Below are 13119 nucleotides of genomic sequence, written 5' to 3'. Positions count from 1 at the left end.
CCAAGGCAGATGTTCAACAAATGCTTCTTGAATCAATGAACCAACTCTCCAAAGCTGAGAAGAAATTCTGATTAGTGGACACCATGAAATTTTGATGAATTAAAAAGTGAGAAAAGCGGGGCACGTGGATGGCTCAGTCGGTAGAACACGCCACTCTTGATCTCTGGGTCATGAGTTCAAGCCCCACGTTGGGTGCAGAGCTTACTTTTAAAAAAAATGGAAAAAGAAACTCTTCCAAAACCAAGGTTAGGGGGAAGTCTGCTGGGGGAGGGTAGCCACGAGAGGTGCGTGCATGGGACACTTTGCCCTCCCAGGGGCATCCTCTCCAAGTGAGGGCAGGGCGTCAGGCGCAGAGCCCCACAAGACACCCAGAGGGTTCCCTCATGGATCCTTACCTCAAGTTCCCCATGCCAAGGCCTCCGCTTTCCTGCAGACCCTCTGGTTGGTGATGCCAGGCCTGTCTCCCATTTTTGGTCGCTCTCTTTATCCTTCCTGGCTCCCCCTCCTTCTGCCCTACCTCCCAGGGCCCCCTTTTTTGGGGAGGACCTCAGACACTGGGGAGTAATAGCTGAGAATCCAGATGTGCCTCGCCCCCTCCTTGAGGATACGAAATAGAAAACTAGACTGGCTTTCGCCCAGCTTTTGAGGCCAATCCAAGGGACCTGGCGATGGGTGTGACAGTCATTATGTCTGTGGAAAAGCCTGAAGAAGGAAAACAGGGACATAATGCAGACCTTATGCCTATGTGTGCAAGTAAGGAAACTGAGGCTCAGAAACATGACCAGTCTTCACTAGATTACACAGTACCTGGAACTGGGACGTGGCCAGGCAGATTCTGGCACGGCCGTATGCAAATTGCTTACCCCCTCTGACTTTGTTTGCTCCTCTGCTAAACGGGGGTAATCTCGCACAACCCCCAGGGTTGCCTCAGGGATTAAATAGAATAATGCCTCGATTAAATAACGTTGCCCTTATTGAAACTTATGTACCACACTTAATGTCACTGTGGGACACGGGTCCCTATGGCTTTCCACTATCCCAACGCCTCTGCTGGATTTTTTTTTTTTTTTTTTTTTTTAACATCACAGGGTCCTGCTCTACTCCTGGGACTCCCAGAGGACAAGGCCCTTTCTTCAGTCAGCCTGACCTAAACGCAGCTGTGTGTTGGAAAGCTGGACACTCAGGCCCCTAATAAAGAGCAGACCTCCCAATCGCTTCAATGCCTCTCCCTCCCCTCACGTAGGGTTTCAAATTAAAAGTAACTAAAAGCTAAATCCTAAGGAGCAGAGGCAAGGGGGCGGGGAGGGAAGCCAAAAATATCCCGAGATGAAGGAAGTGGGGGTCTCTCCCTAGGAAAGGATACTCTAAAATCCAGATCCAGAGAGGGGTTCAGTCCTACCACATCTTTCCCAGCTCTCAGGAGCGGAGGCCCGCCTGGGCTGGGCCACAAAGGGGAGCGCACAGTCTGCGGGCCTCAGGTCCCAAAGCAGGCTGCCTGGTGGTCGTCAGCCACAGGGAACTGCTTTCCATTTCTCCCTGGACACAAATCTTCGGAGAGAGAGAAAGAGAGAGACCCAAGGAACCCAGAAGAGACGCTGCACCCTTAGCTAGCCAGCAACCGCCAAGGAGAGGAGGTGCGCCGGGGGTCCTGGACGGAGAACTGTCACCCCAAGTTATACACGCCAGTCTGAACCTTTTTGGAGAACTGTTCCTCCTCCTTTTCCAAGACCTGGGCCTCTCTGCATCCTGAGCGTTCAAGGACGCTGGCAGCAAGCTTCGAAGCCTCAGCTGGGGCAGACCCGAGGCAAGGGCGGAGTCCTCGCCCGGTCTCCCCGTGGGGACCCCGCAACTGTGCGCCACGTCCGCACGCCTCCCCTGAGCGGTCCCTTCGCGGGGCCCTGGGAGGCGGCTTTTCCAGGCGCTGGCAAGTATTGATGGCGGGGTGGGGTGGGGTGGTGGGGGAAGGGGCAGTTAGCGCCGTTTTCTTTTTCAAACCACCAAACGGCCCTTCATTTTCAGACTATGAAGCTAGAAATGTGCCCCCGTCCCGTCGACTTTATGGGGGGGGGGGAGGAATCATAAGTTTGTTTAACTGTGATTTGCACAACTTAACGGCTTTGATAACTACTACAACCCCAAGTCTTCTAAAGCAAAAGGGCCCTCTGAATTCCCGGAGGAAAGCAGAATTGGGGGTGGGGCTGGAGGGCGGGGGAGTAGAGGGGAAACAAAAAACCAGCTCAGCGGGGAAACGCCCCCGAGAGCCGAAGGTGTGCCTCCCGGCGTGGAGGCCGAGGCTGCGGAGGGGTGGGGGCCGCAGGAGCGAGCCCCGGGGCAGGGCAGGTGGGTGGGTGGGGGGCGATTTTTGTTTCTTTTCAGGGACCATTTTGGTTTGGTTGTGCGAAGTTTGCGGGGCCTTCTTTTTGATGGCTGGTTCTACTTCACCCCTTTTACACCCTTGCACCCAATTTTATGTCGCCTGCGGGCCTAGACGCGCGAGGCCACGCCAGAACGGCCATGCTCTCTGCCCGCCCCCCGCACCCCATCCCACCGGCTTTCCCCAAACTTCTCGACCCAGCTCAACTCCGAGTTAGGCCTCCTTCCCAGAAGGTTTCAGCAACCCCCCACCCTCAACCCCGGACTCCCGGTTTGGGGAGAAAATTCTCATTTTTAACCCCATGATGATCCCACAAGGAAGAGACACGAGAGGTTAAAATAAAAAGCCGGGGGCGGGCTGGACCTTCGCACAGCTGCCCACGTCCGCAAAAGTCACTGCTAGGCGCGCGCCGGGTGGCCTGGTGCCCCGCGGTGCCCGGGGCAGGAGCCAGGGGAGAGGAGAAAGGACCTCGTCGTCCGCCTTGGCCGGCGGCACTTCTGGCCCGCGGCTGCTCCAGGACCACCCAGGACCCCGGGCGCCCAGGGAGCAATCTGGAAGGATCTTAGAACAACAAGGGTAGAGTGCGGCTCGCCGCCCCCCCCCCCCCCCCGCCCCGCCCCACCGCCCGGGCTGACTACGCGGCAGACCCGTCCTCTCCCGAAAGCTCGGAGCCGCGGCGGAGGGCGGACGGCAAGATTCAAACCCGCCTATGAGCCGTGGGAGGCGCGGGTGGGTGGTGGCTGCAAGGGCAGGACGCGTTTTAAGGCACGAACCGCCTCTCTGGTTCCTCCCGACCACTGGGTTTATTTTGCTTTTGCAGGGGAAGCAGATGTTGACCTCTCTCCGTCTTTGCTCGGCCCAGACTCGGCGAAGTGATGCCCCAACCATTTGCTTCCCTGCGCCACCCCCCACCGGTGCGCTATCCCGGGAGTCAGCCTCCCAGGCCTTTAAACCTTCTGGAATGTCACACATGGAAACCTTTAGCAAATGTTTGTTAATGATCATAACAAAGGCATCATTCAAATTAGGCAGGTAATTACTACCAGAAGGACAACTGGGTGCTTTGCTCACTTGCTCATGCGTTCTCCATGCTTCAAACTCGCGAGGAGTTACGACCCGAAGACACTCCCGCCCAGCCTGCTCTTCGGGCTCCTTGAAGCATCTCTGAAATGAGCTGTGAAGTTACCATTTGTGGGCGGGGAGCCCTGTGTTCAGGAGACCCCGACGCGACCGGGCGGGCCCTTTCGCAGAGCCTAACGGGCCTTCCCGGGCAGCCTCCCTACTTTGTCTCCTATTCATTTGGGTAGTCTCTATAAAAACTTCGACTTCACTTGTTTTTATTAATGAGATGAAAGCCAGCACCCGCCTTGTCCATTATTCCGCACTGTGATTTTTTTGGGGGTCGTGCGTCCCGGTTCATTATCTACAAACATTACGGTATCCTGTTAGCATTCCGAACAAGGGGCCGTTCATATATTTGCCTTCAATGATTTCCTGAAGGAACATGTGGAAGTAATAGTGAGCAGTGCAGTCGCCCGAACTGAAGATGCACGAGAGGCGGGCGCGCAGAAGAGCTGGGGGAATGGGGCCCCTAGCGCAGCCCCAGGCGTCTTCCCGAGCCTGACACCCCAGGACCCCATCCCAGTTAAGCGCGAGATCCCTCGGAGCCCTTTTCTGGGACCCTTTCCTGCCGGCTGTTCCCTGTCCACCTTCCCGATGAAGGAGGTGATGGCTGTCCGACGTTCCAGGCTCAAGCTGGCCGCCCTAGCCGCTCCGAGAGTGTAGGTGGAGTGGGCGTGGGGATAAAAAACGACCCCCTCAATCCTACGGGAGAATTCAAAATTAGAGAAGGCGGGGAAGGTGAGCGCGCTCCCCTCCCCCCTCCGTCACTTGGAAGCCCCACTCGGCCCGGTCTGGTTCCTGGAGCGTCAGCGCCCCCTTTCCTTCGCGAGCAGAATCGTTCTCTCCCAGTACCATCTCTTGCCTCGCGCCTTGGGCACAGGATTTGAGGCCCCGCTCAACCCCAGGGCGGCAGTAAGTTCAGCCCAAAGCGGCAGGAGGGAACCCGCGGAGGTGAACCTTCCCTGAACGCGGAGGTGGCAGGTTTTTTGCAAGTGATTCCTCGAACCGCCAAGCCCGAGCCTTTTTGTGTGCGTGATAGAAGCCAGGGCAACCTCGCCTAGATAACCCCCAAAACAAAGGCACGACAAGATAAGTGCTTCCGCGGGAGTAAAGGTCGTTCTGTCGGAGAAAGTTCCAAACCTACGCAGACCCTCGATTGTTTGTACCTTCTTTCAAACCCGTTTTCAAAGCAAAGCAAAACAAAAACAAAGACCATCATCTTCATATTGGACTCCACAGTTTGCCTGCATCCCATTTAAGGACTGGCAGCTACCCGGCATTTGCCCTAAAAGACCCCAGGTTGTAAGGACGCCACCGCTGGGAGACCTCTCTCGACAGCCCCCCCTATGCAGTTGGGCTAGGAATTTCTACAGAAGGCACATTCTCCATTCCAGATGTATACTCTTTCTGGGCATTAACTGCAATTTCACGAGTTCTTTTTTTCTCTTTCAAAGAGAATGCAAAGCAGTGTAGCAACATAGGAAAATATCCCCCTAAGTCAGGAGGCAAACTCATTCTGGAATTGATGGGCAGTTTGTATTTTCACGAACCTCTTTCCCGGCAGAACATCAACACCTCCCCCTTCCACCACCCCCACCCCATCTGGTCTGCCTCTCTCCGCCCCCCAGTTGTTGTCGAAGTCTGGGGGTTGGGGCTGGACCCCCTGATTGCGTAAGAGCAAAAGAGCGAAGGCGCAATCTGGCTGCGTGGAGAGTCAGAGCGCACGGAGTTCGAGAGAAACTTTTATTTTGAAGAGTCCAAAGAAGGGGGGGGGGCGCTTCATTTCCTGACAGCTATTTACTTAGAGCAAATGATTAGTTTTAGAAGGATGGACTATAACATTGAATCAATTACAAAACGCGGTTTTTGAGCCCATTACAGTTGGAGCTAGAGGGAGAAAAACAGGAGGGGACTACGGGAGAGGACTGCAAGCCGTGGACATACTTTTTACTCCATATGTAGGATTTTTCATTACGCATTGACATAGGAGGAGAAGGTAAGAAAGGAGAAAAAGCATGATTTTTGTTTCTAAGAAAAGTACTTGATCAGGCCCTTTGGGCTAGCAGTGAAGTAACTTCACTCAAACTTTAGGCGATGAGGAAAAAAAAAAAAAATGGAGTTGAATTCCAACTGTGTGTCCAGAGTCATTTATTTTGAATAAACTTTACTTGGAGGAAAGATAACCATAGAGTTCGAAAGTCTAGGGATTTAAAAAAAAAAAACACACACATTTTCCAGACCTATTTTTAAAAAGCAGTGTTTTTCTAACAACTCTACAGTCTCCCAAAGAAATTGTTTAGGCTTACATTTTTGAGGTTTCTTTTGGGGCTGGGGGTGGTATCCGTGTATACCGGGACGAGCACCAAGTAATGCTGGGAGTGGGGGCAGAGGTGTTTGCCCTCTTCTTGGCAGTAGGTCCTGGAAGGCGACAGGTTTTTAATGAGTATTTTCATTCCTCGCCCGCGGTTTGGCGGGACAGCGCTGCAGCGGGTGGTGTGGAGCGCGGCAGGAGGACTGGGGGAAGTGGGGGGGAGAAGAGCGCCGAGTGGGGCGCGTAAGGGGTTGCGAGGAGGGGAGGCGTGAAGGGCTCCGCAGGAGAGGGCCGGACCTTGGGTGGCAGCCGGGGGCACATGGCGCCGGCCGAGGGCGCGTAATTACTGGACGGCGCAGCGCCGGGTGCGAGCCGGGGCCAGACTCAGCACAACCGTGGCGGCTGCGAGAGGAGTAGAGGGGGCGCGGACGTGGGCGAGGGTTTGGGAGACTCCCCAGCTGTTTGCAGGATCGGTGAAGTGAGAAGGAGAGAGGGCGCCAGCCCCGCAGTGCGCTGGCGTTGCGCGACCCTAGCGCGGGGGCGAAGGCGGCGCGGGCGGGCGGGCAGACGGTCTGGAGTAATGACAAACACATTTGGCCCCGAGTGAAGAAGTCGTCGTCGCCTCGCATTCCAGCAAGTGGGATTTGAGGAATTTAGAACTGCGCTCCAAGGGGCCCTCCTTGTGCGCTGTGGTCCCCACCCCCACTCGTCTCTGCGCGCCCCCTTTCCTCGGTGGAATCATTTTTGCAAAGCCCGGGGCTCTGCTGCTGCCCAGTCCCAGCCACAGGAAGGAAAAAAGGAAGATTGCCAGAGAAGTGCAGAACTTCTGGGGAAGTTAGGGACGACTTGGAAGAGAGAGATTTGGTTCCCAGGTAAGAGAAAGATCGTACGGGAACCGCCCTCGCCACCTCTCTCCAGGCACCTGAGCTCTGGACCCCCCTCGCGGGTCCCTTGCCTCGCGGGGATGCGTGGCACTCGCCGCCTGCACTCGCCCTGCGCTGCTTCATCCTCTCCAGTGCCTGTGTCTATTCCAGTCCTTGCGCCGGCCTCCTTGCCAGCCTCGGAGCCGGCTCCTCGCGCCCCTCCCTCCTCCTCCGTCTGTCCCCTTGGAAATCGGCTTTTACTTGTGAGACTAACTTCCCCCGGCAGCGCCGGGGGAACGGGCGGCATACATTTAGCTCGGAAACAACTGGGATCAGCGGTTCTGTTCGAAAAGGGTCGCAGCCAGCTCAGAGCAAGAGGGACCCGAGCACGGCTGCCCTAGGGGCGAGAAACCGGGTTGCCTGGCCAGGTGTGCGGGAGCTGCCAGTGCTCTGGCCAGGCGTCTCCGACGGGAAGCAGTGCTGGGCTGCCTGAATGTCGGCTGTGCGTCTTTCCAGCAGCCGGAGCGCCCGTCCCTCTCTTTGCTTCCTTAGCCCTGCTAAGACCTCACGATTTCGGAAGGCTTGCCTGGAAGAACGTGCCACTCACTCCATCTCTCAGGGTGAGAGGCAAACCCGGGCTGGAGAGGGAGCGTGGATGGCCTTTATCAGGTCCGGACTGCCCAGAGCCCGGCCCAGCTGCCTGGAAAAGCCCTGGGCTGTGCCGTGTGGGAAATGGCTTTTTGGCTTCGCAGCCGAATTGCTCAACGTTTTGGACCGACTCGTCTCGCCGCAGTCGCTCCCAACCAGAACTAGGCAGCTTTTTAGAGCAGAGTGACATCGGGCAAACGGGGGAGACAATCGGCCGCACCGCTCTAGGGACTAACACCCCCCGGAGCCCAGCGGGCGTCTGGGCAGCTGGAGGGGAGAGGTCCTGCGGGTTTGCGCACTTCATCCGCAGTCGTGCTGGCTCGGGTTTTAACATCCCTCACCTTTACCCGCATCTGCCCCACTAGGATCCTAGCGCTGCGGCTTTGTGTCCCTTCCCTGTTGTTTTCCTTTGCTCTTGGTTTCCTTCTTGCCACAATCCCATGATAAAGGGGGCCCTTCCACCGCTCCCGGACAGGCTAGGGCCCGTCCATCGTCGCTTTGACACCCTGGCTAGTCCCTGCTTCGAGGCTCTTGCACAGTCTCGCGTTTGGTTTGACCCAAATGTAGCTTGGGTGAGTCCCCAGAGCGGGTATGGGAGTGGGAGTGGGGGGCTGAGAGAGGAGGTCGAGGCGGGAGGCACCGGGAAGGAGCGGGGAGCTGACCCTCGGCCCTTGCGCCAGTCCTTAGGTGGACCGAGAGGGACTCGAAGCAGAACGCTGGCTCCCGGCCCCAGGTCTGCTTTCCTCCCGGGGCGCGGACTGGGGAGGGGAACAGGGGGAGGGGCATCGGGCCGGGCTTTCCAGCTGCAAACGCGTCTGGCGCCGAGGCGGGCCCGTTTTGTGCCTCCTGGGGACCGGCCGTGGGCGGCGCGCAGCGCCTGGACGCGTCCTGCGGACGTGGTGGCCAGCGCCTTCCTGCAGACTCCAGCGGGTGGGACTCCCTCTGGCCTCCGGGGAGCTGCGACAGGGTTACATGTTGCTGATGGACGAGTGGCAATTCTGGGGGAAAAGCTAAAAGCTCGGTGACTGAAAGGTGGGGCTCTCAACGTCCCTTGAATCTGGCTTCAAGGGGCCCACGCACAGCATCAGTCGTCGGGGTGTGAGGGGGGAGGTCCCGCGCGGGATGCAAGCTCTGGGCAAATTGCTTTGCCCCATTGCGCTCTAGTCCAGGCTCTGCCGGTCCATGTCTTTTGCTGAAGTGGCTCTGCGGCATTTCCTTTTGTTTTAAACTGAACAGTAAGCCAGGAATCGGCTCGAAAAATAGATTGGAGTAGCTAAAGAGGACCTTAGACTTGGGGCGCTCCCTCCCAGCCAACCGCAGTCTTCCCTTTCCCCTAGAAAGGGAAGCGAGGGGCGCAGGCGGGCGCGAGTGTGTGCTGGGCAGCGGGGACACAGGCGACCATCGGGCAGCGGGGCGCAGGGGAAGCCGGGTTCTTGAAAGACGAGGGGTCGCAGTTTCCGCGCACCGCGGCCTTCTCCGAGAGCAGCTGCCCGCGGCCGTGCCGCTTTTGGGCCCATAGGAGGCGCTGGCGCGCGACTGTAACCCTAAACCCCCCGGCCCCTCTCTCTCCACCCCGCCCGGCCCCTCTCCCTCCACCCCGACCGGCCCCCTCTCAGGTCTCAGCCGAAAACAATGCAAACGCCTAGCGTCGTGCCTAGGGCGCCGAGGCCGCTGCAGCTCTGAGGCCAGGAGCGCGACCGACAGGGACGCTAAACTCCGAGCGGGCGGTCGTCGCCACCAGCTCCGGGGCGACAGAGCGGCCCAGGGCGTGGGGGCGGCGGGAGGAGGAGCGGCGGGCGCCAGTTGTGGGGGCGGAAGGGCAGGAGGCTGGACGGTGCGGAACGTCCGCCGAAGGTGGTGGAGCTGCGGGGCGGGCTGCGCTGTCCGGGGACCGCGAGCCGGAGCCGCCGGCGGGCGGGCGGCCGAGCGGCCGAGCCGGGTAAGATTCTCGGGGCTGCTGCGCCCTCTAGCGGCCTTCCGGAGCGCGCGCCGTCCCGCTCTCCGCCAGCCTCGCGCGCTCCGCGCCGCGGCCGCGTCGGAGTTTCAGCGCTGAGCCCGAGGGCCGCGGGCCGACTGACCTTGTCACCCTTCCCGCTGCCGGGGGCCTCGGATAGACGCCTGCAACACGGTGGGGGCTCGGGAGGCTCGGGGTGGGGGGAGACTCAGGAGGGGCGGGAGGGGGCAGGGGGCAGGGTTTGGGGATAGGCTGGGGGCGTCGTAATGAATTAAGCGTGGGACAAGCGGAGGGAATGGAGGGGGTAGGGTTCCGGGCGCTGTTAGGGGGTAGCCGCCGACTTTTGTTTTGAGGCCCCTCGCAAGGTCCGCTGCGGCGCGGGCGGCCCCTGGCTGTTTGTTTGTCTTACAACTCTGCGCTATTGAGCCACGGGAACAGTCGTTTCCAATCAACCGAGGTTCCCGGCCGCGCGGCCGTCGCGGCCCCCGCCGGGCTGGTTTACGAGGGGTGACAATGGCCTGCGGATAAATCGGGCTGCGCGGCCCGGGCTACGGCGTCGCGGTCCCCACCCGGCGCGGCCCAGGTGGTGTCGCTTCTGCGGGTGGGTGCCATCCCCGGGGCGGGGACAGAGTGGGGGAAACAAAGCCCTGGATCACCCGAACTCCTCTCCAGTGGCTTCTCCTGCCGAACCCTCTGAACCTGTGCCGCCTGGGATGGCAGCGCTGTTTTCCGGGGCTCCCGAGGCCCCGCTGCCCCAGCGGATTCGTTCGCAGCGACGGTGCTGGTGCCTGTCCCTCACCGAATTTCTCCTGGGGCCCCGCGGACAATTAAGCTTTTTCGGCCGCAGTTTCCCTATTCCTGTTTCTATTCTGTGGGCTCCGAACTGAGGTCACCACGAAACCTAAAAGTATAACCCAAGAAAGGAAGAGATTGGAAGTTAAGATTTGGTATATTTTAGCACAGAACTTGTAGCCGCATCTGTCTCCGTGGACCCCGGGACGCATGTCCTTGGACCAACACTGTCATCTGCTGGCCGCACTTGAGAACTGCAACGACCTTCTGCTGGGGGTGGGGGGCGGCGGAGGGAAATGGGCTTCGCGGAGATTCTAAGCAAGTTGCGGCATCGGGAAGATGCATTTTCTGCCTGGTAGGACCCAAGCAGAAGATGATGACTGGTTTCCTTTTCCTAGGAAGCGGCAAGAATCACTGGGCTGAGCACATTTATTTTGTGGACCTTTGTGTAGTTTTTTCGCCTTAGTTCATTCTTTGCATTTGTGTGATGAGTCAAGTACTGACCTACCACATCTGATTATCAAAGCCGACCTGTGAAGAAGTTGGGCAGATACTTGCATATCCCCCCCACTTTTTAAAACTATTTATTTATTTTTAAGAGAGAGACAGAGTGTGAGCAGGGGGAGGGGCAGAGAGAGAGAGAGACAGAGAGGGAGACACCGAATCTGAAGCAGGCTCCAGGCTCTGAGCTGTCAGCACAGACAAGAGTGGGGCTCAGACCCACTAATGGTGAGATCATGACCTGAGCCGAAGTCCGGAGCTTAACCTACTGGGCTACCCAGGCACCCCTTGCATATCCCTTTATGAGTGAAGCCTTGGGGGTTGGGAGCTTGGTGACATTGAGTTCGAGTGCCCTGAAACTTACTACACCCAGGTTATCCCATTAGGAGTCACACCAGTTTGGTGGCAATCAGAAGGAAGTGTCATTTTAGTGTCCCGTGGTTCAATATCTGAGGCAGGAAGAGTAGAAAGGTTTATGAGCTCAGATTGTCCGGTAAAATGCTCCCACTTAAAAATACTCCAGCCAACACCCATCCCCGGAATGTCCCACGGAGCTCAGAGAGATCAGAACAACAAAACAGGCTCTGGTGGGGTGCAGATCCTGGCGAACACACCCTCCATGAAACGCCACCAATGTAGCCCAGCATTTGGATTGCCTGGGCTGATGTTACCAGACAGAGCAGAACATTTGTCACAGGGAAAAAGCAGGATATGTAATTTTCACAGTTAGAATTAACTTAGAGCTGAAATTAACCGAACCTCCGAAATTTGAATCTTATAGCCGTCAGTGGCTTTGGGGACTGTGAGAGTTTCCTGTGGCCTTTAATCACGCTAGGGTGGGGTGAAATTCAGTATTCAGTGGCTTTGCAGTCGGCTACACTGAGCAGTTGGTGATCGGGAAGCTAGCTCTCTGGCTTTCTGAGAATAAGATCATGCTCTTACTTCCGGAAATAGTGCCCGTGTTCTGTTTACTCTCTAGCTTAGCATGTTGTCTTTGATTATTGAGTCTCACTTAATGGCTCTTTCACTTTTGTTTGCAGGGACAGAGGTGCCGAGTTGTTAAACAATAGCGGCTCCAAACGGATTTCTTTTTCTGTTTTCAAGACTGTGTGTATAGGTTCCTGTTAAAACAGCTTGGCTAGTTCATCGGGCCTTCACGGAACCCGAATTTAGATCCACTTCTCCACTATGCAGGTGATGCAGGGCAAGTCGAATGACCCCTGGGCCTGACTTTCTCAGTATGTAGACGTGGAAGTCAGCCCTCTGACGTCCCTGTCATCTAAAACATCTTCAGAGTCTGCAGGAGGAGTCCATATAAAAACCCCATAGCTGCAGTTTTCAAAGCACTTTTGACTAAACTCTGTAATTCAGTCCTTATGATGATGAAGTAAGGCAAGCCAGGAAGTCAGGTGTTACTAGTTCCCCTTTATGGAAGAAGAGCCCGAGGTTCAGAGAGCGGGACTGAGTGTCCGATGTGGGATGAGCCTAGTCCAGAGCAATTTCCATCATGCTTCTGAGAGAAGGAGAGAGACAAAAAAGTGTGAAGGAACCACAGGTCACTAGCCTGACAGTGAACGTGACCGACCTCTCTTTCCCCTGTTTATTTCTCTAACTCTCGGTTTTGCTTCTTTTGCGTTGTGGCTGTAGCGGTCGGAGGCTGAAACCCAACCTGTAGTTGGCACGAGAGATAGGATTCTGATTTTTTAAAAACCAGATTTGGATGAAGTTCCTCCTCGTGAAGTGATTTGTTCTTGCTGACTCCTAATATGCCAGGTTTCTCTGACATAAGCGTGACCTCACTTGCTTCTGCGCGCACATCTGACTTTTGGGCCAGCTGCAGGATAGAGGTTACTGATTGAGGATGAGCCTTTACACCCAGAGCAGGTAGAAAAGCGCCAGAAACAGCAAGCCGGCCTCCCAGAGAGTCTCACTGCAGGACCAATAGGCAGGGAGCCCTCCACCCTCTCGTGTTTTCCATTACCTCCCCATAGGGCACACACTGTGCGATTATTCACGAGTAAATTGTCTTGAGTTACCGATGAGTAACGACATGAAACTTCACAAATGCCCTAGGTTTCTAGCCAGAGAACTACGTTTATCAGAGAAGGGAGTTTGCAATCTGCAGCAAACACATGTTGATTCTCAGTATTCGCATCATTATCGCTGGCTCGGAGGCCCTGTTTTCATTGCCCACTTTGTATGTCAGTAAATAACCCTCTCTGGCAACAGGTCTGCCGTATCTGCGTGCACAGAAGGAAATCTGGTGGGGCTGGGCCAGGGCAAAACGCTCCTCGGAGCCTGCCCTATAAAAGCAGGGAGCCCTTCTCTTAAGCTCGGGAATGCTTTAAAGATGCATCATTGGCAAGCCCTGCTAAAGAAATACAGGATATAAATGTGATAAAACCCAAGACATCAAGCTGGCTCTGGAGGGCTCCTTTGAAGTTCGCTAAGTGGATTATCAGTGGGAGGCTGATATTTATATGTACAAACATACAGGCCGTTCCTGCTAATTGTGGTACGTCAGGCTGGCCGGGCTGGCTCTGGGGCCCGCTGT

The 13119-nt window shown here is 56.6% G+C and overlaps 1 protein-coding gene across 6 annotated transcripts in view; it reads left to right on the top strand.

Annotated features, from left to right (window-relative positions):
- Positions 1-2768: 2768 nt before the first annotated feature.
- PDGFRA (platelet derived growth factor receptor alpha) overlaps positions 2769-13119 on the top strand; it is a 53644-nt gene continuing 43293 nt past the window's right edge. Inside the window, exon 1 of one of the 6 annotated variants that reach the window (XM_045474033.1) lies at positions 2769-5492. The gene's annotated coding sequence lies outside the window, so the exon portion shown is untranslated. Of the gene's footprint in view, positions 5493-5831; positions 7291-8115; positions 8351-8951; positions 9447-13119 lie in introns of those variants that run through there. The other 5 variants (XM_045474029.1, XM_045474032.1, XM_045474028.1 and 2 more) reach the window with 5 other exon arrangements.

This window comes from Leopardus geoffroyi, chromosome B1 (assembly GCF_018350155.1).
Source record: "Leopardus geoffroyi isolate Oge1 chromosome B1, O.geoffroyi_Oge1_pat1.0, whole genome shotgun sequence".
In the NCBI taxonomy this organism is placed as follows: Eukaryota; Metazoa; Chordata; class Mammalia; order Carnivora; family Felidae; genus Leopardus; species Leopardus geoffroyi.
Note: the sequence above shows the minus strand (reverse complement) of the source record. Positions and strands in the feature narration are given on the sequence as shown.